Raw genomic sequence first — 10,231 nt, 5'->3', positions numbered from 1 at the left:
ACTTTAAAGCTTATTATAAATCTAAAAGTTTTGTGTCTTTTATTTGGGAACAAAATGATCTACGGTCTGGTAGAAACCCCCTTATAATATTTACTGTAGCAATGGCCACTCAATTATTGTGGTATTTTAAATATAACACACATTGAATTTTACAATTCATATGCAAGGCTTTGTATATTTCCATGTGACTGTACACCTGAGGTCATGTGTAGGTATAGAGACATAACATGGCAGAAATACCTAGAACATTTTAAGGTCACCCCACCGACCAAATGAAAGCCACAGGCTATACAGACTATGATGGATGAAGAGAAGGCTTAGTGCTCTCTGGAGTCCCCTTCCCTAGTCTTGGGATAAGACTTCCAGTAAGCCAAGACCATATTCCTCTTCCATTTCTCAAGGAGCCAGGGGTAGACCCAGATATATGATTTATTGCCTGCAGGGTTTTTTTTTCTGCAAGCGCTGCCCTGTTTGAGGACTTGTCAAGGGTAAGCACTGTCAGAGGAAGGCCAGCATATGAATTCTGTATAACTCTGCTCTGACACCATGTAGCACAATCCTATCAAGTACTGGAAGCCTTGCTGGAAAGATTAATCAAACTCTAGGATCAAAAGGAAGCAACCCAAGGGCCACATGGCTGTAAAGCAAGTCTGAAACCATAGCCCAGTATGGAAGTTCAGCCTTGGATCTTATGTCAAACAGCGTTAGCATCCAAAAGAAACACAAAATTGAAATGGCAAGGTGACGGGTAATGACCCCATGGAAAGGATATCTAAGTCATGTGGAAAGATTCCAGTGCAAAGACATCTAGCAAAGATACTGAAAGAGTGTACCCCAAAACGGGGAGCCCCATCTCTCGCTCTGATCGTGGGCTGGGGTGCCCCCAGGAATCACGAGTAGCCATTCTTGATGTAACTGCAAGAGGTAGCTTTTATTAAGGGGATCCCGGGTCTTAGCGGGATCCCGGGTCGATCCTTGTCTCACACAGGAGAGAGAGGAATCGACCCCGAGCCTCCAATCTGGGGGGTTTATATAGGGGAGGTTAGGGGCATTCGCAGGGTTACACATGATTGGTCAGTTCAAATGGTGCACAGTTACTTTCGGCACGAAATTACATCAGCAAGGAGTATGTGCTCTCTAGCAGCTCGGCAGGCATGTAGGGTGGCTCATCTCACTCAGGGGGGTGAAGGAAGGGGAGGGGGTGGCTACTGATGGTCAATGTCCTTGGGGCTGGTAGCTGGTCCGGCAAGTCCTATCTCTGTCTCTCCCTCAGGCACGTCCTGCCCTGCACATCCGGACTCTGACAATGAGTAACCTTTTTAAAACTCTAGTTCTACATTCCCTTCTCCTTTTTTGTTAATAGTTCTAATCTTAGAACTTCATGGAGAACTCAGCTTCATCTAGCATAACAGCTTGGTATTGTTGTCTTAACATGAGGATTCTAATCTGGACACTATCTAAGCCTATACACCAAGGTCATGATTAGCTTTTAGAACTTCTAAGCTTATACAGACTGTGATCCCTGAGGCACGGTCCCAAGAAGTATTAAGAGTACTAACATATGCAGTGTTACATCATTTGTAATGGAAATCAAGCCTATCCCACACCTATCTTGATAGAACCCAGGACAAACATGACTGAATTTCCCTCTAGGTCCCAGCTCTCAGCCCCAACAGCTAGTACACGACTGGTGAGGGCTGAGAATTGACAGCTGTCAGGGTGGTCAGCAGCACCAGGTATGGTCCTTTCCAGCGAGGCTCAAGTGTCTGGGCTCAGTGTAGCTGCAGTCTCCGACCTGGAACTGATGGGATGTCTCAGGGGTCTCCGGGGCATAGGCTGCTGTCAGCTGTGAGCAGATTTCTTTCTGTATCACCTGTAGGTCTTTTAGCCTGGCACACAAATCATTATTACTATGGCACTATGACGTGTTGGTTCAGTAACATCATCTAATACAGTCAGGGGGGCTGAGGCCTCATATAAGATCTCAAAGGGGGTAAGGCTGAATCTGGAAGGGGTATTTCTTGCTCTGAAGAGAGCAAGAGGGAAGGAGTGTCACCCAGGCTGTGCCAGTCTCCATGGTTAATTTAATTTGGTCAGGGTCTCTTTTAGAGTTGTATTTATTTACTCTACCTGTCCTGAACTTTGAGGTCTGTAGATACAATGTAATTTCCAATCGACCTCTAAATACTTGGCCACACCCTGGCTTACCTTGGCAATGAAAATAGGACTGTTGTCTGACCAGATTACCTTGGGTACTCCAGACTGGGGGAAGATTTCTTCCAGTATCTTCTTGATGACTATCGAGGCCATGTCTTGCAGTTGTTTGCTTCACCAGGGCATCCAAGAGATGGTAAAGGCATCTGAAGTGCTGATGTGCTGGGGGTAGAATTTCAGCCATCCCAGATGACGTCGTGTTGTCCACCATGGCAGCACCCACTTGTCTCTGACCTTCATTCATGAAGAGAACTGTTCCCGTTTGTGGACAAGGTCCTCGGCTTTCAGCAGGGGTCAATCAGCCAGTTGCAGAGGTCTTTCCTCCACCCATGGGCTTCTGTCAGTGCTTGACACTCGTGCTGTGGTGGCTCCAGGTCTGGATTGGGCAGCAAGGTGACCAGATTGTCCCCAACCATTGGAGAACCTAGTCCATGGCAGCTGACCAGTGGTCCCGTCTTTTGGGACACTCTATTTAAAGGCAAAACATCAGCCACTCTATCACAGTTTAAGTCCTGGATTGGGTGATAATTGCCAGTGCCCGGCTGGCAGGAACGGTGTGTTCCAAGCAGAACAGCGCTAAGCCACACACCTCCCAGCATCAGGTACTGGTGCACTGAGACAGGTCTTAAGCTCCACATTCACAGTCTGTAGATATGCATACACATGGCCTCACCCAGCGATTTCAGCCCACGCAAGCCAATTTGGAGAGCAATTTTCTCATGAGTAGGGATAGGGGCAGTCAGGGATGACCATGAATTAGTGGGTGGGTTACCCGGCCCACCCCAAGGTCCACTGTTCTTCGGGCAGTCCATAAGTATTGTTCGTTGCCAGTAGCCCCTTGCACTCAAGGTTTTTGGATATTGGCCCACTGGGGGGCATAGGAGCACAGAGCATTGGGTCCCTACCCAGCACTCTAGGACCAAGAAGCTCTCCAGTGGCCCCTCTTGTTCTTTCTTGGGCAGTCCCTGCCCCAGTGTCCTTTTTCTTTGCATTAGGCACACTGATCTTTAGCCAGGAATTCTCTTCTATTGCCAGGTACTATCTTCCTAGGTTCCCTAACTACTGTGGCCAGTATATGTTCCTCTCTCATCTTTTATCTCTCTTTAGCTCTCTAACTTCTTCTTCTTTTTGTCTCTTTTCTTCCCTAGCTTCTTACTCTTTTTATCCTCTTTCTTTCTTTCTTTTTTTCAATCTCTCTGTCTGCACCTTCTTCTACAGCTATTTTTCTCTGCAACTTACAATAACTCTCTCAGTGACTTAGCTTAACCCTTGAAGTTTCTGTAACTTTCTCTTCATATCCTTTCCTTATCTTAGCCAGATTGGTGGGGCATTTTCCAGCCCCTCAGAGACCCACCCTTGGAGCCTGGCGGCAGACATGGAGCACTCCCTACCTTCAGGCGTCTGAAGAGAGCACGCAGAAGTGAGGGCCTTCTATCCGTGTCTGGAACATTTTTTCTGGCCTCTAGTAGGATCCCGTCTTTCCTCAGTGGTAAAGAAAACCTGTAACAGTTATTAACAAGCATGAAGAAGGCAAACAGCATTTAGTCACATAGCTAAACCAGGAGGCCTTCTTGGACAAAAAGCCATTGTACAAATAAGCACAAGCTTTGTCTATGAAACGGAAAGGTGAGCAGAGAGGCAGCAGATCTGCTATCGACTATCTCTCTAGACTTAGATTTTTCCCTCAAGGAGTATAACCAAAGGATGGAGAGATGGTTAGAACCTGGGTGATAGATGACAGGTGGCTGACAAAAGAATCGTAACCAATTCACCTGGGGCTATCAGGACCTCAGTAGCAGCCCTTTACCAAACTGTCTCACTGGGTTTAAAGGCCCATGGAAAAGAAAACATTAATCCTGACCTTGGCCACCGCCTGATAAGGCAGGCTCCCTTAAAGAACTTCTCTAAATGAGCGCTCTCCTACTATGAGCAAATGTCAGAAATTCCTTTCTTGTTCTTGTTTTCCTTATAGTCCTCTCCCACCTCGCTCTCAGCCTTTTCAGATAGTTCCTCCTGTAGCATTTCTAACACAGCCTGTCTCTCTCTCTCTCTCTTTTTTTTTTTTGATAGCCTGTTGACAGCATTTCTGATCTTTTAGGCAGCTACGCACTAAGTGTCAAAACGGCTGAAACTCTGCCTTTAAGATTCCTTACTCCCAAGCAAAATTTAAATCTTTCTCTAGCTTATCTCAGCTGGCTGCGAGCACAAGCACAGAGAAAACACTGTTTTAAAAATTAACTTTGGCTATCAGCCAACACACCGCCACTAGAGCAGGGTCCATAAGATTAAGTTTCTTACTCACTAAGCATTAAGGGGACCAAGTAAAACTCTTCGACGAACAAAGCAAAACATGATTTCAAACACAGTCGTCAGTCCAAGATTTTAAACACAGTCAGATCTTTTTGACTGTCAGTTGCCGGGTCCTCCCTGCAAAATTCAGCTCGTGTAACGGTCTCATGCGTCCCAGAACCTGCGCGATTGGGGCGTCCCCCTGTGCGCTTTCTACAAAGGAAAAAGAAAAAAAAAAGACTATTCGGAGTAGGAATCCTTCATCTACTCACAGGCGCCTATTCGGGGTGGGGAACCTTCTTCCACCCGTGCACAGGGCAGGAATCCTCCTTCTGCCCAGACAGTGCACTCTCAAGCTAGCTTTCTACTGGGTGGGAATCCTTCTTCCACCCGTGCACAGGGCAGGAATCCTCCTTCTGCCCAGACAGTGCACTCTCAAGCTAGCTTTCTACAGGATGGAAATCCTTCTTCCACCCGTGCACAGGGCAGAAATCCTCCTTCTGCCCAGACAGTGCACCCTCAAGCTAGCTTTCTACGGGGTGGGAATCCTTCTTCCACCCGTGCACAGGGCAGGAATCCTTCATCTGCCCAGACAGTGCACCAAGACCTTAAACCGGTACTGAAAAACACAGACTACAAGACTTAATTCACACAAACTCACACACAGCAGCCGCTTTCCAGCACTCACATTAACGTACCTCCAAGTGGCATTCGGGGTTCCGGGGGGGGTGGGGGTCACGCTCAGATCCCGGACGAGCCCCCAAATGAAAGATCATACCCCAAAACGGGGAGCCCCGTCTCTCACTCCGATCGTGGGCTAGGGTGCCCCCAGGAATCACGAGTAGCCATTCTTGTTGTAACAGCAAGAGGTAGCTTTATTAAACGAGACCCCAAGTCTTAGCGGGATCCCGGGTCGACACGTATCTCACACAGGAGAGAGAGGAATCGACCCCGAGCCTCCAAACTCGGGGGTTTATATAGGGGAGGTTAGGGGCATTCGTGCGGTTACACATGATTGGTCAATTCAAATGGTGCACAGTTACTTTCGGCACGAAATTACATCAGCAAGGAGTACGTGCTCTCTAGCAGCTCGGCAGGCAGGTAGGGTAGCTCATCTCACTCAGGGGGGTGAAAGAAGGGGAGGGGGTGGCTATAGATGGTCAATGTCCTTGGGGCTGATAGCTGGTTTGGCAAGTCCTATCTCTGGCTCTCCCTCAGGCATATCCGGCCCTGAACATCCGGACTCTGACAATGAGTAACCTTTTTAAAACTCTAGTTCTACATTACATGTCCATGAAGCTTTCACCAAGAATCCCCATTCTGTGTTCTAAAATACTATATATATACACACACACAGTGAATCCTAATTTATGGTCAGCTATGGGGATTGATTCTCTGGGAACCTGACTTTGAGATAGAGATAGATGTATAAATGTGTTTGACAAGTGCTCTTGGTGACCATGGCTGTGACAAAGAGGAGAGAAGAGGATAGGGTGGAGAGCACTCTGGCTCTAATGCAGTCACAAGAGTATGTAGGCAGCCCTGTGTGGGGCTCAGGAGCTGGCCTGACACTGAAGTCTTAGCCTGCACTGGAACAAGCAGGAGGCCCCGCCTTAAAGTCCCCATTGGCTAAGGACGAGGTCCTGGTCAGAAACTAGTTACCACATTGTAACCACATAGCCATCCCTTCTCCAATATCATTCTTCCTGAATTTCCAAGTCCAATCATGAGGATATTTGGGGCTCCACTCTGATCTTTTACTCAGAGCAAACATAGAAATCAGGCCGATGGGCAGGGAGTGGAATGGCCTAAGGTTAGGCTAAACCTCAATTTTAATGGGTCCATAAGATCAGGAGGGAGTCCATTTGGCATTGTCATCTGTGGCTTCTGTGTCCTTATCCCGGGTATGCTGACTCTGTGATACGATGCCACCTCAACTCACATATGTCAGGGTGAAAATCATGTATGACTTTTCTGGGAAGAACTCTGCCTTTTCCTACCATCTGGAGTTATACAACATCACTATGCAAAGCTCAGAAGAGAGGGGTGGAGATTGTGGAGGCCTTAGAAGTTGAGGATCTTTTCTGATTAAGGCACATATTTTTTCCTGTATAATTTTTCCCTTGCTCTTTCCCTAATGATGGTTGACTTCATTCCTGGCCTGAAGTAAACTGGATTCTAAGGTTTGGATTAGGGAAGCCCCTCTTTTTGAGATGATAGGCCCAGCAAGGGATTCCACTGCATACAGGTTCCTATTCCCAAGGAAGTTGTTGCTGCAGAATCACAGCATGGGGGCAGCAGCACATGATGTCTCCCAGCTTTCTCTCCTGCACTTGCTGCAAGTGTAATAAGGCTGTTTGTTTGTTTGTTTGTTTGTTTTTTATTGGAAATTCCTACAAAGCTGGTCAGAATTAATACATGCCTTTAATACCAGCACCCACAAAAAAAGTTCAGGAAACTTGAAGATGTGAATAATCCCAGTGACTGGAGTAAGCTCAAACAGTCTGTGACAACAAAGAACTGATTGAGCATCCAAGAGACAAGACGCTCACCAGGATCATAGTTGTATCCCAGTAAGAAAATTTGAATAATAAGTCTTCAGGTGAAAAGATAAATTAGGAGGTCATAGACCTAAAAGTTTTATCCTTTGCCCTCAGGGGAGCAGCCATTCTGTCAGCCTTTCCTGGCCCTCGGTCACAGGATCAGAGTTCTCACCTGGAAGCAGGGTTATCTGGAAGGCGCATATACATATCCACAGACACCTCTTTGGGTACAAACTGATAGGCAACTTCATGTCTTAAAGTCATTCTCTCTCTCTCTCTCTCTCTCTCAGCTTGAGGCTGCACACACACTGCATTCTTTTGTGCACTCCGATTTTTTTATTGCAGTTTTCTTTTCTCAAACTCCCACAATCATGCACACGTCTGTTCATTACCCTTTCATTCTCACACATACTCTTCATACACACCTCGTACATATCTCACACACACCACATGCACTCTCCTGTCATGCACACACACAATCTTCATACACACCTCACACATATCTCACACACACCACATGCACTCTCCTGTCACTCACACACAGTCTTCATGCACACCTCATACATATCTCACACACAGCACATGCACTCTCCTGTCACGCACACACACAATCTTCGTAAACACCTCATACATATCTCACACACACCACATGCACTCTCCTGTCATGCACACACACAATCTTCACACACACCTCACATATATCTCACACACAGCACATGCACTCTCCTGTCACGCACAAACACAGTCTTCACACACACCTCACATTCTCTCCTCACTCATTCTCACATGCTCTCCTCATGCTCTCTCCCTGGCTCTCACATTTGTTCTCAGACTCGCTCCCTCATTAGCTCCCTCATTCACTATCACATTCTCTCTCCACTCACTCTTCACATGCTCTTCTCATGCTCTCTCATTCACTCTCACATTTGTTCTTACATTTGCTCTGTCATTTACTCTCTCATTCACTCCCTCATGCTCTCTCTCATTTACTCTTCACATGTTCTGTAGCCTTTCTCTTGCCCCAGTCCTTTATTAATAATCCAAAAGCGGGTAGAAAAAAGAGATTTATAATCATTGCCAAATCAGATGCAAATAATGACTACATCCCACCAAGACCTAAGAATTACAACTGTTCCCCAAAGTTTCAGGCTTCCCCTATACCCAGGCCTGTGGCCAATATAATAATAATTGTAAACTTATAATTATTTAAACTTTAATTCTTTACTTTTATACTTCAGAGTCCAAAGCTCTGAGGTCAGCAAATTGCATTTTCCTGTGACACTCTCATGATAAATGACATAGGCAAAACTGCCAGGCAGTGGCCAGAAAGAATCAAGGTAACCCTTAGCACACTAATTCCACTAGCGTTCTGTTCCTTGCACACAATGACTCTCATAAGGGTTCCAGTAGTTAGACTTAGTTTACTAGTATATTATTTTATATATTCTATACTTCCTTAACCAGTCTATAATATTATGTAAAAATTACTTCCTAACTTCAATAACTTTTTCCTTTCTTAGGGTCCCAATGTCGGCTCTAATTCATTTCCTCTTATTTTCTTCAAGCTGTCTTTGCAAGTAAAACCCTAATCTAGAACTACAATTCTGCAGTTATTACATTTTTTTCCAAGATGAGAATACACAGTATCCACCAGGGCCACTAGGGCTGTGCTGTGCTGTGCCCCTATGCATCAATTTCCAATTGTCTAAGAATCATAACATCAACGAACATCTAGTTTCACAGAATTCACCAGAGCAGAAGGAGAAAGAAGTAGGAAAGTCAGATATAATACAATAATTGTGCACACCAAGGCCAACTGATAGGCAGTCACACACAAATGAATCTATACAGCCGTTGTCCAGGGCTAAGGTTTGGAGAAATGGAAACAACCAGTTTTTACAAAAAGCTACTGCGGGCTACTGAGATGTCTCCATTGTATGTTGTCCCCAGCATTAGCCAGAACTCAGACAACAAAGGGAGGTCAAAAGGATACAGATTGGAAAGGAAGAAGTCAAAATATCACTGTTGCAGAGGATAGGGTAGTATACATGGGACACCCCAAAAGTTACAACAGAGAACTCCTAAGCCTGATAAACAACTTCAGCAAAGTGGTTGGGTATAGAATTAATTCAAACAAATCAGTAGCCTTCCTCTACACAAAAGATCAACAGGCTGAGAAAGAAATTAGGGAAATGACACCTTTCATAACAGTCCCAAATCATATAAAAATACCTCAGTGTGACTTTTATCAAACAAGTGAAAGATCTGTGTGACAAGAACTTCATGATATGAAGAAAGAAATTGAAGAAGATCTCAGAAAATGGAAAGATCTCCCATGCTCGTGGGTTGGCAGTATGAAGATAGTAAAAATGGCCATTTTCCCAAAGTGACCTACAGTTGCAATGCAATCTCGATCAAAATTCGATTCCAATTCTTCATAGGGTTAGACAGAACAATTTGAAAATTCATTTGGAATAACAAGTAACGCAGGATAACTAAAACTATCCTCAACAATAAAAGGACATCCCTGGGAATCACCATCCCTGAACTCAACCAGTTTACAGAGCATTAGTGATAAAACTGTATGGTATTGGTACAGAGACAGGAAGATAGACCAGTGGAATAGAACTGCAGACCCAGAAATGAACCGGCACACCTATGGTCCCTTGATTTTTGACAAAGGAGACAAAAGCATCCAGTGGAAAAAGGATAGCATTTTTAGCAAAGGGTGCTGGTTCAAATGGAGGTCAACATATGGAGGAGTACAAATCATCCCCTTCTTATTGCCCTGTGTAAAGCTTAAGTCCAGGTGGATCAAGGACCTCTACATCAAACCAGATCACTCAAACTAATAGAAGCAAAAGCGGGGAAGAATCTTGAACACATGGACACTGGAAAAAATTTCCTGAACAAAACACGAATGGCTTATGCTCTAAGATCAAGAATAGACAAATGGGACCTCATAAAGCTACAAAGCTTCTGTAAGGCAAAGGACACTGTGGTTAGGACAAAACAGCAGCCAACAGATTGGGAATAGACCTTTACTAATCCTACAACTGATATAGGGCTAATATCCAAAATATACAAGAACTCATGAAGTTGGACTGCAGGGAGACTAATAACCCTATTAAAAATTGCAGTTCAGAGCTAAACAAAGAATTCATAGCTGAGGAATATGGAGTGAC

This window comes from Rattus norvegicus, chromosome 9 (genome assembly GCF_021556685.1).
Source record: "Rattus norvegicus strain SHRSP/BbbUtx chromosome 9, alternate assembly SHRSP_T2T, whole genome shotgun sequence".
NCBI classification, from domain to species: Eukaryota; Metazoa; Chordata; class Mammalia; order Rodentia; family Muridae; genus Rattus; species Rattus norvegicus.
This window is presented reverse-complemented; position numbering follows the sequence as displayed.